Source organism: Polypterus senegalus, chromosome 9 (genome assembly GCF_016835505.1).
Source record: "Polypterus senegalus isolate Bchr_013 chromosome 9, ASM1683550v1, whole genome shotgun sequence".
NCBI classification, from domain to species: domain Eukaryota; kingdom Metazoa; phylum Chordata; class Cladistia; order Polypteriformes; family Polypteridae; genus Polypterus; species Polypterus senegalus.
Genome location: NC_053162.1, coordinates 154,438,737 through 154,457,402, shown reverse-complemented (window position 1 = coordinate 154,457,402; position 18,666 = coordinate 154,438,737). Strand labels below are relative to the sequence as shown.

Below are 18,666 nucleotides of genomic sequence, written 5' to 3'. Positions count from 1 at the left end.
TTGTCCTTCCAACAAGTATTCCCATCTCAGCAGACTTCTGAAGCTCTGTTAGAGTGACCTTTGGGTTCTTGGTCAAGCTCCTTGACCAAGCCCATTCTTGCCTGTTAATTCAGTTTGGCTGGAAAGCCAATCCTATTTAGAGTCCAGGTGGTTCCAAATATCTTCCATTTCACGTTTATTGAGGCTACTGTGTGCTTGGGAATACTCAAAGCTTTAAAAATTGTTTTATTATCCTGTCCTGATCAGTGTCCTACTACATTTTGATCACGGAGGTCTACAGAGAGTCTCTTAGACTTCATGGCTTTGTCTTTATATAAACAAGTTGTACCTTACTAAACAATGTCTAGTCAATTCAGTTTGTCATACATTGACTCCATGCAGCTTCTAGAGACATGTGTCAAGGATAATTAAAGCAAAATCTGGAGCGTCACAGTAAAGGGTCTTAATAGTTAAATGAATGGGATATTTCAGTTTTTGAGTTTTACTAGATATGCAAATCTTTCTGAAAACATGTTTTCACTTTGTCATTATGGGATATTGAAGGTAGATTGATGGGCAAAAATAAATTCAATAAAATTCAATATACGATGTGCAACACAAAAAAGTTTGCAGAAAGTGAAGGGGTCTGAGTACTTTCTGAATCCACAGCATATTTCAAGGATGGTTATGACACCTGAATGTTGCTAGGTAAAACATTCATTTATAGTGTGCAACATAAATTGCTTGCAATGGGAAAAAATGTTTTAATAAACATAAGAAACATGGTTGAAAAGTGGAATCTTTTAAATAAAGAGTTGCTAGGGTTTTGCTCTAATTTTAAGAGCCAAAAAAAAAAAACAAAAACAAACTGATGGCATTTTTCAAGAGGCATTACCGCCATCTAGTGAAAAAATTAAATATAAATGACAGGAAATTGTGTCTACAGACACAGAACACCCGTAAAAGTAAGAGACTCCAAGATATATATATAAGACATAAAGATGAGCTAACGATGTAAAATAATTGTCAACAAGAAATCTTTTAATAAGGCAAGCATTTCAAGGACAAAATACACTATGTGTTTTTTTTGAAATTCTCCTGATTTGATTCTTCTTGGCACTTTAATTCCAAGCACACATATCTTGTTTGGTGTCATAAAAGTTCTCAGTATTGTGTCTATCTATCAATAATTTGAAACAAAAGTTTAAACCAAAAGCCCTCTGAAGGTTGTCAAGAGCCTTTTGCGGTGCCAACTGTGATTTTGCTTTCCAGATTTGTGTCAGACTGGGTACAACAGTCATTATACACATCTGATTCAGAACAGTAGGGGGGATCTGGCTGCAGAACAGAACACGCTCCATTAAGGAGGCTTTATCTTTGCACAAACATCTCTGCGTTAGATCAGTTGCGTGTCCACGCCACTGGATGCTGCACAGCTTATTTGAAACTGTTAATTCACAGATAGTGGGTGTTCACATCAATGTTTCTTGCGCATTAGTGTTCAAGGGCTCTCATATGTCCCCAAAGAATTGTAAATAAAAAATGCTAATCATCAGATTCCAGCCAATGTAAAGCACTGTTGCTGTTTTCTGAGTCCAGCGCATTTCTAGCCTGAAGTAATTCTGCCCTTTGAATAAGCCATTAAACATACACTGCATAATTCTGCCACTCTGAAACTTTAACTCATGCAGGGGCAGAGACCTTCAGTGGCAGTCCGAAGTGGTTTAATAATCTTCCCTTTTACCTGCTGCAAATCAAGACCTGCTTCTTTCCTCACCAGATGCAACATAATGAATAATTTATTTATCACAGGCTGCGGGACTTTGACATATTTGTAAACCATCTGCTTGTATAATCTGTTACAGTTTATTGAGAAAATATTTTGGCAAAAATATATATATATACATAATATAAATATATAGAGTACATTTTAAAGAATGTGACTACTTTGGAGTACACCCCACCCCATGCCCAGGGTTTCCAAATAGGTATTAGGAAGACTATATATATATGTACAAAGTATATATGTGTGTGTGTGTATATATGTAGATATGTATGTATATGTATATATATTTTTATATATGTGTGTGTGGATGTATATATATATATATATGTATTTGTGTGTATATATGTGTGTGTATGTATGTATGTGTGTATGTATATGTATTGTGGTATTGTAAGGTGGCTTGTGCCTCCTCCAGACCGCAAGGGGGGCGTCCGTCCTGGTTCTGTTGGGGACCACGGGTGGAGGGCTTGGAAGCCCAGCCCTGTTGGGGCCCGTGATCACCGCCAGGCGGCGCCCCGATGCCGGTTTATCCCGTCGGTCCTCGGCTGGGGCTGGAGCCCGGCGGGGCGCTGGAGGACCTGAGGAGGCGAGTGCCTCCTCCAGACCGAGTGGGGGCGTCCGTCCTGGTTATGCAGGGGCCTCGGGTACAGGGCTTGGAAGCCCAGCCCTGTAGGGACCCGTGGCCACCGCCAGGCGGCGCCCCAGTGCCTAATTATTCCGGGAGCCCGGCACTTCCACCACACCAGGAAGTGCCGGGGGGAAGACTTTATGTGGCGCCCGGAGAGCTGCCAGGAAGACAGCCGACACTTCCGCCACGCTGGGGCGTGGCTAAGGAGGGAATGCCGGGAACACCTGGGGCTCATCCGGGAGCGTATTTAGGCCGCCTCCTCCAGTCGGTGGTGGAAGTCGGGAGGAAGTAGACTGAACTGGCGAGAGAGGACGGGAGGCGGCCAGGAAGGCAAAAGGACTGTGTGGCCTGGACTTGGGGAGATCGGTGCAAGAAGGCACTGGGGGTGCACGTGAGCAAAACTGTAAATAGTATTGTAAATAAACAGTGTGTGGGTGCAAAATATGTTGTCCGTCTGTCTGTGCCGGGGCCAGCGTTCACAGTATGTGTGTATATGTAGATATGTATATATATGTGGATGTATGTGTATATATGTATATATATATATATGTATGTATATATGTGTGTGTGTATATATAACACTCATCACTCACAACAGTGACAAAACAATTACATTGACAATCATGTTACGTTATTTTCAATATGTTTCCTTTTCTTTTTTATTACTTCTTTAACACACTACTTCTCCGCTGCGAAGCGCGGGTATTTTGCTAGTAAGAGAATATATACAGTTGCCTCAAAAATGTATTTAATGAGAACTACTTTATACCATTTTTCTAATTTGCCTTTTCAGGGAAAATTAAGGTTAAATAATTTAGCTCTTATATATTTTTACCATAATATTATAACATGGGCACCAACAATATATTTTGTTATGCAGGACACATACAAAGTAGCCCAATTATACAAAGTAAATCCACTGCACAGTTGACATAAGTCATCTGCAAATATTCAACACTGTGTTTGCTCAGAATTCAAATAAATTTAGTATTTAATATATATTTATATACGAATATATCAGGTCTCACTCATTTTCATCAAGATCACAGTCATGAGCGACTGGAGCCTATCTTGGCAGCACAAAACAAACCTGGATAGAGTGTCAGTCTATCAGAGGGCCCACACTCAAATACACTGCATATGACTTATATAGCTGCTTTTTTGTATACATAACACATTATTTCATGGCTTCAGAACACTTGCACATTGTGCTGCTGCCACAGAATCCCAGAGACATGTTCAATGCCCATGTGAAGCCTCAACCAGGATCTATTCTGAATTAGCCCTAATAATTCCGAATAGCAATTAGTACTGTTGCCCAACAACTGAGAATAAATCTCATCCCAGTCATTATCAGAATTTCATCCATATGTTTCCTCATATATTTTTCACAAACTTCATCCAAAAGACGAGTGTGAGCATTTATTGACTCAGTATGTATGAATGAATGAATGTATCTTCTGTTGGACTGGTGTCTCATTAGTGTTTGTTTTTTTCATTGTTCCCATGGCCATGCAGTTGTTAGCTCCTACACTTGGGTTCAAATTTCAGACTTACATATGACAAGAGGTCTGTGGCAAAGCACAATTTAAAAATATATAATCCGAGGTCCCGGAGCCTGCATGCTCTAAGCAATTGGAGGTGAACGTGCAAGCATAGACGCACCACTCTGTGGTTGATTGGGGTGCTTGGCTGGTCAGTGAAGTGCTTTATTCACACTGTGGAGCAGGTGGGGGACAGCACCTGCCTCAAATCTTGGCTATAAAGGCACAATAGGAAGAAAAGGAAGAAAGAACAGAGGTTAAAGAGAGAATAAGAGACAGAATGGTGAGGAGCCTGTGCAGTAAGCAGTGGAGGCAGTTGGTCGGGTGTATGCCCCAATGGAAGTGGCTGGCATTTCTGCACTCCAGAATGGGGCTCCTACTGAGCAGCACAGGGTTGTAGGAGCTGCCCTACTGTATGCTGATTGAGGGAGACGCGAGTGGGGTTCTGAGGAGAGTCCTGCAGATGTGAATGGACTGGTGGTGGGAACCAAAATCCGGGATTAAAAAATAATTGAACCAATTGGCGAGTGATAGGATAAGCTGAGGAGATGCCAGATTTTTGAAAGAGGCACTGGGGCTCATGGTTTTTTTTATAAAGATAGAACTCATTTTTAGTTTACACTCAAAAAAAGAGGTGGAAAAAGTAACCTTTAAACAATCCAGCTATAGCACTCAACTCATTTATTTCCAGCCGGTGAGAGAGACTTCTTTTTAGCTTGGTTCACTGTGGAGCATAAACAAAGCTGGCAATAAAATATGGGAAAATAATTTTGAAACTGTATATATTGAAAAAAGTTGGACTTGGTGTCCTATCTTTGTCCTGGAGGCAGCAGTGGTTGCCGGTATTGGTAATATCTGTTTAACTAATAGGAGCAACTTTAAACCTAGAAGGTAACCTCATGTGTAATTTTTCACCTTGTTTACCTATTCCTGAATTTCAAAGAACCTAGAGGGATTAGTTTTGACAATATCTAAAATATGAGTGAAGTTTGAAGTCATAGTTATATACTCACACGTTTCAGGGTCTGGCAGATCATATAGTTGCATTAAAGCAGGACATTGTAAATTTCATATTCCTTTATGGATGAGGATGCTGGCCAGCTAATGTGAAGTACGAGCAGCTCCTCTACACCATGGAAATGAAGAAGCTCCAATGGTCGCAAGGGCTCACCCTACTTGAGCATATCATGAATGAGGACTGAATTGATGTTGCACCCATCGCTGGGAAGGTACGCAAGGCTAGGCTCCAATGGTATGGCCATGTCATCCGTAGTGCCAATGACTCAGTAGTACAAACTATGCTCCATGTCAATCACAAGGCCGACCAAAGCAATTGTGGATGGATCGAATAAAGGGCGAGGATGCTCTTGACTTTGCCAAGTGAAAATGTGTGTGCCAGACAGCAGACCCTGCACCAAATGAAAAAGAATCGTAAACTTCTTATTGCAGTTTCGGTAAATGAGAGAAAATGGGGAAGCCAATTCCACCAAGCAATTTTGTTGATTTTCTTTTAATGTACTTTGTTTCATCTCTTTTATTTATCCCTCCCTTGTGTTTGATATAATGAAAAAGAACCTTTGGATAACTTTACATTTTGTAGAATTGCTCCAGATTTGCACCACTGTGGCCATTTTGTGAATACACCCTCAGCAATCAATATAATAATCCATAATGTTCAGTAAAAGAAACTCAATTTATCTGTCAGAAATAAACTAATCATAAAAGGCAAACAGTGTGGCATATTGTTTAAGGCTCTGGACTTTAAATCCTCAGGCTGTGGACTGAAATCCCACTACTGACAATGTGCGACCAACAGCAAGTCACTTCAGCTGTCTGTGCACCTATTGGAAAAAACAAACAAGTATATCTCAAAATGTTGTAAGGAAGGCAAATAATAAGTAATAATAAAGAACTACACATAAATGGATTGGCACCTTGTCCTAAAATGTTTCATGTCTTGGACCCAGTGCTGCCAGGATAGGCTCTGTACTCTGCAAATCAGAAAGTCTAAAGATGTATGCATTTATAGCATGTAGATATTCAGAGTTTTACAATAAAGAGATAGAAGCATTTTAAAGCTTTATAATGCACAGTTAATTACAAAACACCACCAAATGTTATCAAATTAAAGATCTTTTTATAACTTCCACTCAGGTTTGATTAAATCATGCTTTAATTAGGCTCTTTCCATAATGTACTAGATGGCGAGAGCCTCCTGGTATTCATCCATTATATCTATTAGTCTGATGATCAAACCAGCTGATCAAGCCGTAAACAGTTGGTGTGTTGATGTGACTTTCCAGATTCTTCACTTGTTAATTCTGAAAAAAACAAACACAGCTTAGTTGGAAACAAGAAAAGCCATTACGGAAATTGAGATCCATTACTGACAAGAATCATCCTACTATACAAGAGCTGTTATTGCATTGAACCTGTTAGCAAACAGAAACCTTGAATAGAAAAGTTATCTAGAAAAAGAAGTAGTGACAATTTAAATATTGCCAGGGCAGTGCTGAAGTCTTACAGATTTTAGAACCATCCATTAATTAAATAGTAAATAGTAAAATTCACACAGACACACAGATTACATCCATACTACTGTCTTTTCATTTAAAAATTAATCTCCATTTTTTGCCTTTCATACATACTATCACAGTGTTTTTAAACCCCAAAAATGGAGACTTTTGAAAACAATCTAAGAACCATACTTCTGAAAACGGCAGCTCGACATTTCAGTATGGGTGGTTGAAAACACTGACCACTCTCTGATTTGTTTGTGTATATTACATAGCCCTTCCCTGATTTAATTCTACTCTATAAAACAACATTTCATAACCGGATTGGTCACCCTTCATGAGAGAAAACCATATTCCAACATAGCTGACATAGAGGAGCTGCTTTCCATTGTGCTTGTTGTGTTGCTCCCCTAATGTACCTAATGTAACCCTAACCCTAACCTTGTGTATCTAAATTGCATTTCATAAAGTTTAAATACTACATTCAAGCACAAAAGCCAAATAGTTTACCAGTTGCTACACTTTTGTAAGTAAATCCCATGGCTGGTGGCATTGCCATTCCCTTCAAGCATTTGTCTACTGATATGCGCTTGCCCAGCGTGGCAAGTGTGGAAGGATAGATCTTCATAAATGATGGAAAACACTAGTGTGGACATAGATTGTTTCCATTTAATAATAATAATACATTTTATTTATATAGTGCCTTTCCTATGCTCAAGGTGCTTTTTAAATGAAAATATAGTAGTAGTGGATGTGGCCTAAGAAAATGTGTAAACACACAAAGACCAAGTGCACTATTCAAACCAAAGGTGCTGATTTTATGACATGGCAGTGCTGGCCCCTGCACCTCTAGATAGATAGATAGATAGATAGATAGATAGATAGATAGATAGATAGATAGATAGATAGATAGATAGATAGATAGATACTTTATTAATCCCAAGGGGAAATTCACATACTCCAGCAGCAGCATACTAATAAAAAATAAATATTAAATTAAAGAGTGATAAAAATGCAGGTATAACAGACAATAAGTTTGTATAATATTAACGTTTATCCCCCCAGTTGGAACTGAAGAGTCACATAGTGTGGGAGAGGAACGATCTCCTCAGTCTGTCAGTGGAGCAGGACACTGAGAGCAGTCTGTCGCTGAAGCTGCTCCTCTGTCTGGAGATGATACTGGTCTAATGAAAGATTTCATTTTTATAGTCAGTCAGTCATTCTCCAACCCGCTATATCCTAACACAGGGCGCAAGGCAGGAACAAACCCCTGGGTAGGGCGCCAGCCCACTTCAGGGCACACACACATCCACACACCGAGCACAATTTAGGATCGCCAATGCACCTAGCCTGCATGTCTTTGGACTGTGGAAGGAAACTGGAGCACCCGGAGGAAACTCACGTAGAGACGGGTAAAGAGAACATGCAAACTCCATGCAGGGAGGACCTGGGAAGTGAACCCAGGTCTCCTTACTGTGAGGCAGCAGCGCTACCAATGCACCACCATGCCGTCTTTTATAGAGTCTCTCTCAAGTAAATATAATTACCATATATACTCACATTTAAGTTCTCCCACAGATAAGTCAGGGCTTGATTTTACCGTATAATTTCCTGTATTTTATAATGTCGTTTGTATAAGTCGAATGTGGGAAATTCATGCTATTGGTCCAAGAGATTATGATATGCTAACACCCACTTGAGAGAGTAACCACGGAGCACACTGTCTTTTTCTTCTATGTATTGTGCCTATGTGACCACACGTTAATACCTGAACTATTCTGAAGTGACGTTTGCACTGTTTTGTGTTTTTTGTAACTCACACCCTCATACACCTATATCATAAGAGTATCCCTTATCTACAACGGAGCGTTCGATCAGAAAAAAATATGAAGCTGGTTTTAAATTAAATGTTGTTGAAGTGGCAAAAGAAATTGGTAACTGCGCTGCTGCAACAAAATTCTATGTGTCTGAGAAACTGGTGCGAGATTGGAGGAAGCAAGAAGATGTAAAAAAAAACAAATAAATGTCGTATTTTTGAAAGGGTGTATAAGCTGGGGTCTGATTTTATTGCCGATTTTTTGGGTTTCAAGACCCAACTTATATAAAAGTATATATGGTAATTATAATATTATTAAATTAGACATTAATTAGAACCAATTTATAAAATGGTCAGAAAATGTTAAAATGTTTAGAACCTAAATACATTTTTACTGGGTTAACACAATAGTGTTGTTCATTTTTCACATCATATTGCCTTTGAGTCAATATTTCAAGAATTGCTTTAGTTTTATATTTGTTTTCTTCAATAAAGAATGTGTTTGCTCTATTTTTGTCATTTATTTTTCAACCATTCATTTGTTGCCAGTGTGGCATTCACCTTTCTACATAACGTCTTATTAAAGTTTACCCTGGACATGTTTTTGTTATTCTTCTTGATGTTCTGATTCAGCTGTATGATTCATGGTAACTATAGAAAAGGGCAAATCATATTTATCTGCATATTATAAATTACTCATTGTTAAAATCCTTCACCTTCCATTGCCTCGTGTTTATATGTAGATTGCTATTTATGTTCATGACTAAACTAACTTTCTCAGATCATTTTACCCAGTTTAGGGTTACAGGAGATCAGAGCCAATCCCAGCAGCTTTAAGGGCAAAGCAGGAAACAACTCTGGGCAAGGTACCATCTCCTCACTGGGCCTATTCAACCCACTTCCACACCCACAATTTAGGAAATTAAACTGGAATAAGCAGGTCAGACAGTGTTAGGGTATTTATAATACAGGGGTGTAATGGTGGCCCAATGGTTAGCTTCTGCTGTCTCACACCTCTACAGGCTCCGATTTCAGTCTCAGGCTAGTCACTGTCTGTCTTTCCGTGCTCTGGGCAGAGTGGTGGCTCTGAGGGTATAATGTTAATCTGCATCCAGCCCTGCAGGTAGGCCCTCCAGGGAACAACCTGGCAGAATTGACACTCCAGCCACCATATAAAAAAACCTCACGCTGGTTCCATTCCATCTGAATTAATGTGGTGCTGAGGTGTCACCCATCACATGGCTGCACCGGGTCCTAATCTGGGATTTTGATGTGGTTTGACATGTGGTGGGTAAGGCAATGCATTGTATCAGTGAATGCTCCTAACTTGTCCATATGGGTTTTTTCTTAATACTCTGATGTTTCCCCCATCTCTAAGATGTGCAGTTTAGGCCAAATAGTGGCTCAGTTACTGCACTGGGGGGGTCTCAGAATGTAGAAGTGTACTTTATGTGAAGACTTAGCATTCTTTTGTTAGATGCAGGTCGGACGGGCTCTGTCTCTGTCTAATCCAGTAATGGCATAATTGACTTTATGAAATTGATGGATGGGTGTCTGAAGGCAGACTGGTTCTTCTGTGCAGTATGTCAGCTTATAAAAGTTTTGCATTGCCTCAGTTTTGGTGTCCGTTTTTCTCAGATTGATCTGCATTGCATGCTTTTGTCTCTCTGATTAAATGACCTGCAATGACTGCCCTGCAGGGTTTATACCAGACAATGTCATTTAATTCAGTACTAAAGAGATGCTTAATAACATTGTATTAATTAATTTATGATGAAATTCATCATTACTGTTCTGTAATGTATATCTGTGATTGACTGGCATCCCATTCATTGTTGGATCCTGCCCAGGTTGGCTCCACCACACACTATTCTGGATTACGCAGGCTTGAGAATGTTATGTAATGTGTGTCATCTTACTTGTACTATGAGTCCTAACTGCATATTCTGTTCAACAGAGTTAGTGTGGGGCTGCATCAGCGTGCATCTGCCAAGATCCATCCATCCATTATCCAACCCGCTATATCCTAACTACAGCCAATCCTAGCCAACACAGGGTGCATGCTAGGAAACAAACCCTGGGCAGGTCGCCAGACCACCGCAGGGCGCACACACACACACTCCCCCACACACCAAGGACAATTTAGGATCGCCAATCCACCTAACCTGCATGTCTTTGGACTGTGGGAAGAAACCCATGCAGACACGTGGAGAACATACAAACTCCACACAGGTAGGATCCAGAAAGCGAACCCGGGTCTCCTAACTGCGAGGCAGCAGCGCTACCACTGAGCCATCGTGCTGCCCATCTGCAAAGATAAAAAGGTTAAAAGTTATTTCTATGCCTTCTTTTCTTTTCAGCATGGAAATAACCTTAAACTTCTATTCTACTTAATGTTTATTGTTTTTGGTGTGTGACAGTACAAGTAATTATTTTTACATCCATGGGATATTTAATAAATAAAACAACAAATAAATTAGTAAGGATAATCCTTAAAACCAAACTATTCTAGCTTACCAAAGTTATCGCCCCAGATGAAGAAATGACCCCCGGCTCACAAAGCGTGGATGCAGCACTATTAGCCGCTGTGCCACCCATTTTCTAATGTCAGCTGCCTTAAAAAAGAGCTCAGCATGGCACATCTGCAGTTTACCCAACAAGCTACCACAGCTGTTCTGGGTAACATTTGGTATAATTAATTTTGCTTTGTGGGTTTAATGCATTGTTGATTTTAATGAATTACCATTTTTGCCTTGATTGCGAAAAATAAATAAATAAATATATAAAAGTAATAACTCTAATTGCTGGGGTGTTCACCCTCACCTATAAAATTACAGAACATATTTTTCAAAATCAAAAGCAGGTGCCAACACAAATACCATGGGAGGGAAGTTTATTTTGCTCCAAAGCGAGGGGCCGGGCTGCAACCATGTGGCGTGCGAGATTTGATTAGGGAGGCAGATCGAATGTAATTGCAAAGCATGGGATTGGAATAAAAAAAAAAGGAAAATGCGGAGGTTGAAAAGGAGTTGAAAAAAAGAAAAAAAAAAAGAAACAAAACAAAAATGGAAATCATTGTGGAACTCTACGGGGTGGGGGCGGCATGAACAGTTGGTTACATGGGTAAGAGTGGTAGCTCTCAAGCACGTCCCCGACTGCAAGCATATCAGTAATAAAAAAATGATTTGCGTTTCCCAGATTTCTAAAGTCAATCACTTAGCAGGTGCTTGGTTCTTATCAGTTGGCAGAGAGAGCGAGAAAAAAGAAATGAAAGGAATCCAAAGAGATGAGAAATGTAATGAACTTGTCCAGGCAAGCAACAGTATATTCACAGCATGCGTTAGGGGCTTTCTCGCTTATTTTCCAATTAATTCGTCAGCTTTGCATTAAAAGGGGGGGCTTTTGTGTTCTTTTCTTCCAAATCAGGCTAGAAATGATTACGAATATTCATTTTAAACAACTGTGTAGCCACTTAACTTATTATGGTGGCCTGTTATGGAATTATGAGCCACATGCCAGGGACCAGTTAGCATCGGAAACACATCTTTCAAGTTAGCTTAACATTCATGTGTTTGATATGTCAGAAAAAATGAAGTAAGCACTGAAATCCCAAACAAGTACAGTTGCATTTTTCAAACCTCAGAGTCATACCCTAGTCCCAGGCTGTGCTAGTCACTGTACGATTGGAGCCCAATGTCGCGGCTTTACCGATTTCAAAGTGTTGCTTCATTTCAATTATTTTAGTACAATCAAGGCATTTGTAGAGTGGATTCCTGAATGCTCCCTTCAAATTTTTGAATGAGACATCCAGTAATAAAGACAACTGGTCAATCTTTTTATTAAACCATCAAGTAATACATTAATTAGACAACTGTACAAAATATCACTTTGTCAGTCAATAAATGGTGGAAGAGCATAGGTAGGGTAGGCAGAGGCTTTCCTGGCCACATTTGGTACACGGCAAAAAACAAACTCGCACCCAAGCTTGTGCACTTGGGGACATTTTAAAGTCACCAGTTAACCTAATCTGGACGTGATGTAAAAAAGCATAAAAAAACATGTTGCATGTTAGTCGGACATGTAAGAATTTCACTTGACAATACTGCTGGTGCTAATGGGGAGTAGGGAGACATGTATGGTAAATGGCCTGTATTTGATATAGCGCCTAACTAGAGTTCAAGAACCCCCCTAGGCGCTTTACAACACAACAGTCATTCACCCATTCACACGCTGGTGATGATAAGCTACTATGTAGCCACAGCTGCCCTGGGGCACACTGACAGAAGTGAGGCTGCCGAACACTGGCGCCACCAATCCTTCCGACCACCACCAGCAGGCAAGGTAGGTTAAGTGTCTTGCCCAAGGACACAACAGCTGCATTCTCATGCTGGGAGCCAGGATCGAACCTGCGACCCTCCGATTGCTGGACCACCCGCTCTACCGACTGAGCTACTGCTGCATAATAAGTCGCTCATCTAGCCAAGGCCAAGGTGGACCAAGGTTGCTTTTCATTGTCCCTCATTGTCCCAGACTTACATTGATGCCTCAGCAGTAAATATCTCCAACCATTCACAGTTTTGACCAGGGGTCTCCCAACTCCAGTCCTGGAGGACCCCAGTGGCTGCAGGTTTTCATTTTAACCCTTTTCTTAATTAGTGACCTGTTTTTGCTCCTAATTACCGTATATACCCGTGTTTAAGTTCTCCCATGGATAAGTCGGGGCTTAGCAGTATTTTATAATGTCGGTCATATAAGACGAATGCGGAAAAATCACACTATTGGTCCAAGAGATTATGATATGCTAACACCCACCTGAGAGAGTAACCACGAAGCACACTGCCTTTCTTTTTTATGTATTGTGCCTCATGACCACACAGTAATGCTATTCTGAAGCAATGTTTGCAGTTTTGTGTTTTTTGTATCTCATATCCTCACACACCTTTATCGCAAGAGCATCCCTTATTTGATCAGGAGAAAATATGAAGCAGGTTTTAAATTAAAAGTCGATGAAGTGGTGAAATAAATTGGCAACTGCACTGCTGCAACAAAGATTGGAGGAAGCAAAAAGATGTAAAAAAAATGTAAGTGTTGAATTTTTGAACGGGCGTATAAGTCGGGGTGTAATTTTATGATCGATTTTTAAGGTTTCAAGACCCGACTTATACACAAGTATATACAGTAACTTCTTTTGAATTAACTTTATTTGACTTGCTCTTAAAGACTCAGACCCCTTAATTGTTTCTTTTTCCTTAATTAGCAGCCAAACAATAATGAGATACAAAACATAACCAGCAAACTGTATCAATCATACAGTATCTGAAAAGGTAAGGTGAAAGGTTAAGGTTTAAGGATTGTTGAGAAAATCAACAATTTTGGAAATGTCTGCTATTGCACAATGAGAGCAGCATCAAGTCATGCAATTAAAGAACGGGTTTAATTACCAACAAGGATCAGAGCCTAATTAAGCAACTGGTTGGAGTTTCAGGCCCTGACTTAGTTGGCCTTCTGTTGACTCACTCACTTCACATTTCATTTCTGTTTGGGTGCCATTTAAGGAAAGAAATGAAGCAATTCAGAGGAACGATAAAGAATCAGGGGAACACATCTTAAAAGAACAAGGCCATTAAAATGAATTCAAAAGAAGTTAATTAGCAGTAAAAACAAATCACTAATTAAGGAAAGGGCTAGAATGAAAACCGGCAGCCACTGGGGCCCTCCAGGATCAGAGTTGGGGACCCTGGTGTTGATGATAACCTGTTGTCTTTGGTAGTGTCACTTGGGTATTTAGTGACCAGCCCTACATAATGGTAGTATCACTGCAAATGAAAAAGTTAGCATATATTATAGAGTCAAAACATGAGTGAAACACATTGAAGAATCGCAAACCAATTATCAAGTTTTATACCACACACTGAGTCGTTCTTCCTGAGGGTATGGTACTTAAAGAACCGAGGACAACATTTTTGAGTGAATAAACTCTCTAGCACCTATACCACTCAAGCCATAAATACATGGGAAGACTATGCCAACTCCATGCAGACCCTAGCACCATGAGGCAGGACTGACAGCTCTGCCCGACCACCCTGCCTATGCTAAAGCATCTGTGCTAAACTTACTAAAAATAAATGTACACCTATTAGTTCTTCTCACTTGATTGCTCACTATGTGAGTGCTCACCCTTTCTCTTGCTGCCAAAGCACGTGTGTACATGATGATAATAGCAGCAGTAGGCAATATTTCTGTGTAATAAAGTCAGTCAGTCAGTCATTTTCCAACCCGTTACATCCTAACACAGGGTCACGGGGGTCTGCTGGAGCCAATCCCAGCCAGCACAGGGCACAAGGCAGGAAGCAAACCCCTGGGCAGGGTGCCAGTCCACCACAGTGTAATAAAGTGATACATTTTTTTTTGAGTGGCAGTAATAACCTTTCATAAAGTGAAAGGTTATGGGTGAAGGTAAGTGGGACTTTTTTCAGTGATTGTAGTGTAGTTGTCTACAGAAAAACAGTCAACATCAACATTCAATAATGTCAGTACCAGTGCTTAGTGACGACTCTTGGAAGGGAAACCGTGTCCCTGATTTAAGGGTGCCACGGAATAAGACAAGCAGTGAACTGAAATGCAGAACCAATCTCTTTTTAAAATATTTTTCTTTTTTTTCTTCCTAAAAATTACTTGAGTATTCAATGTTGAAATATGTGTGCAATTCCAAGATGCAGATCAATAATTAATAACACTTTGCGTTAAAAACATAAACAATTTCAGTAAGGTTTAATATGATTATATCATGAAGGAAACCAAGTGTCATTTACCTCCATTATAAAGCATAAGATCAGGCTGGGTATTTTATAAAATCGATCAAAAATGTTTTTAATTTAGAGCACAATTTCATGTGTAAAACTACTATTTACCATGATTGTGAAGAAATAACTTCTACGTGAAAAAATACCAACTATATCCATTGATTAAATGTAGGCGCTGTGTTTAAGAATGTCTGCATAAGCTGCGGCACCAAGAAATTAGTCATGTCTAAAATACAGGACAAATAAGAATTTATTTAAGAATAAGTTAGACTATCTGCCTTCGGTATGATATATGGGATGGCTCCCGTAAAAACAAGGGCCGTCTAATCACCCTACTTAGAATAGCCCTTGGGACACGCTTTAAAAGTCAGCTCAATTTAGAAGGCCTTTTTCATATTATTCCCTTGGATGCAACAGTCCAAAAAGTTTTCATGGATAATGTGGTCATGGTTTGAAGTTAATGATATTACTGTAACTCTTAGTGCTTACTCTCATTCTCCATTAACACTCATAACCCCAGAATAATTCCAAATATATGCATTAACTATGTCTCCTATGAGACTAATCTCAAGAAGATCAATGAGAACTTCAACTTTAAAAGCAAAAAAGCCTGAATTACCGCTAGAGGACCCCTAACTATAAGAAATAAAGATATCCCAGTGCTGTTTCATTTCTTGAACTGTGATACTTCCTATATAAGTGCTGTGTACCAGTATAGCACGCTGTTAAACTGTTTACACTATTAAAGGCATTAGATGAAACAGAGATTGACTTTGATTCTCATTTTAAACTAGTTGTGATAACCCGCTTTCCTTAGTTACAGTACTTTTCTGTATTCAGCATTTATATTTTTTTTTAACATGGGCTACTATTAATAGTTCACTTGAGCTGCTTGCTGTTGAACATGCTACATACCATCCTTGGTGTTGCTGGTGTGCAGGATGCCCCATATTAAAGTGGTGTTCCGCAATGTTACAAAGGTAATTTAAAAATGATTCATTCTAAAATAAAAGAGCTGATGACGTTGATGCCTGAAATTAGTACTGTCTCTGTGGATTTGAATTAATGTCTATCAGCAAAAAAAGGAAAAACAAAGTTATTAATTATTTATACTCATTTGAAAGCATCATCCTGTTATGTTCTTATCACGTTCTGAAAAATGGTATCTCTATCAGCTATAGAATAAATTGCACTTCATTCTGTTCAATTGTGGTTGGGCTATGTTGGTTATTTGTGTTTTTTTTCTTTTTTTCCCTCTTTGCTTTTTTAAAAAGTGTTTAACATTGATCATTGACTCGTATTTTGAATATAATGATGATATGGAGGCAGATAGCAGTGATTTGGCTTTTCTTGCATTAATAAAAAAAATGTATGGTAGTTGTTGTAATCTGAAAGTCCCAAGCAGTAAAGAGTTACAATGCACATAGCCCCATTAGAAAGAGATATCACCGTAACAGCAATAAAATTAAGTTCCAAATCTTTATAAAATTAAAGATTTATTCTTCACAAAAAAGTATTCCAATCACATTTAAGCTCCATGGAACACAAAGACAAAATTGAATTGCCTCTAACAAGAAAGCAGTCCATGGTGACAAGAGTCCCAACCTAGAATTCAAAAGTAGCGTTAAAAACAGAGGGCAAGGATGAAAAAAACAGAATATTCACAAGGCATAAAGAATTTACAAAAACACTCCAACTCCCTGCTCCAAAGCACATTCCCATTGAACCACCAGGAACTGAAAAAGATCCTCCAGATTTATAGGACAGAGGGCAGTCCCTGGCTGTAATTGGCAGGTGGCTCCGCCTCTTGAGGGGCAACCCTCAAAAACACATAACACATAACAAAGAATGCATTGATGATACACATGATCAACAAAAATTAACAAAAGAGACATAAAGCATGAATTTAAGCCCCAGCCGCAGGAGGAACCCTTGTTACATGTGACATGCCCCGAGTCCACTGAAGGGTCGATGTTGATCGATAATTTTCCCCTTTTCTAATTGTGCTCACTAGGCTAGGAGAGTGTGGGACAGGGTAGGGTGGGATCCCCTGCTCTTCAAATCATGCTTGATTAACGAAGAGGGAAAACCCTCCACTGTTCAAAATGCTGTCCGAGGGTCGTCCTGGAACAAAAAAACATGTAAAACTGGGTCCTAAATCCGCAGAAGTTTAGAATTTATGCTCTAAGATAAACACTGTAATCCAGTGAGATAATAGCATTGTCATCCCAAAGTGGATGAGTAAAATGAAAAAGCAGCAGTTGCTACCTTTGGGAACAGGGCGCTTTTATCAATGCTCTTATTAGGATTTTGTGCATGCATATGAAATTGTCTGGTTCAGCGCACTGACTGATGGGAATTGTAGTCCCCACTTTGGCCTTTGCATAAAGTTGCAGATTCTGTAAGATGAAGTGTGGGGGCATATATGAAATACCTTTCTTATTGAATCAGTGGGGTGAAACTGACTACGCTTACATCCCCAGTTCCAGGCAAGTATTTGCTTAAATGTGTCTTCTTTCACCAAACTTTGCTCCTTTCACTTCACTCCTGCAGACAGCCTTCATTTGCATCAATCAACTTACCCCACTTCTCCATGTAGTTGCTGACAGTCCTGCAGGGAAACGGGACATGCGGTGTGTTACAATGTGCCACTCACTAGAGCGTTATTAAGGGCAAATATCACTCAACAGATAAAAAAAAAAGTGTTTTACTACTATGTCATCAAATTTGATCATTTTTGAGATTTTGGAGAATTTAGTTTTTCTATTGTGGCGCGGTTTACTTCTAAATATTGATTTATCGAAAAGACCTTTCTTAGCGGATAACTACTGGCCTAGATGTACCATTCTGTCAAATTTCAGCTTTTTAACTAAACAGGAAATAGTGTTTTTCTTGACGAGTGAGTGAACTTATAGTAAATTATATATACAAAAATTACCAAAAATATAAAATATTATACTGCTTAGAGCAATTCAATCAAAATGAAACACAAACTAATTCATGATGTAAACTTCCTACAGCCCAAAATAACCCACTATACCTACTCTTTGCTTTCTGATGTCAGTTTAATGACTTTATGCAAGGTCACAACTATCTGATAAATGACACTTTTCTTAGCACATAACCCAAGACAGATCATGTTGGCATGTGAAGCGGCATGTGGTAGCATGGCACTGACTTTAAAAATTTTTGGCAACTGGTTCAGCATTTCTCACTGAAGTGCTCCCAGGCACAACATCTTCTATTTCGGCTCATTACACTTTTTAATGTATTGTGATGGAGTCCTCATAAATTAAAGGACTTTTTTAACCATGTACTACTGTTGTTACGGGTGCAAGAAGGACAGGAAAATCAGCTGCATTTTTAAAAATTCAAATGTCATACAGTGTCATCTTATGAGCAGTCAGAAAAGTAACCATATAGTCTACTTAATTTATAATTATACAAAGGAGCCTGATGAACTAAAAGAATTCTCATCAGTCAAAAGTTTTATCATCTTAAAAAATATAATTATGTTCTTATATAAAAACATTTTCATGCATAATCCAAACTGGTAAATTATGAAATTATTGACAAATGACTGTCAGTCACTGT

The 18,666-nt window shown here is 39.2% G+C and overlaps 1 protein-coding gene across 6 annotated transcripts in view; it reads left to right on the top strand.

The window, feature by feature from the left end:
- The window catches only part of kirrel3b (kirre like nephrin family adhesion molecule 3b), a 1,066,676-nt gene that overhangs the window by 830,768 nt on the left and 217,242 nt on the right, over positions 1–18,666 (top strand). The window lies entirely within an intron of this gene.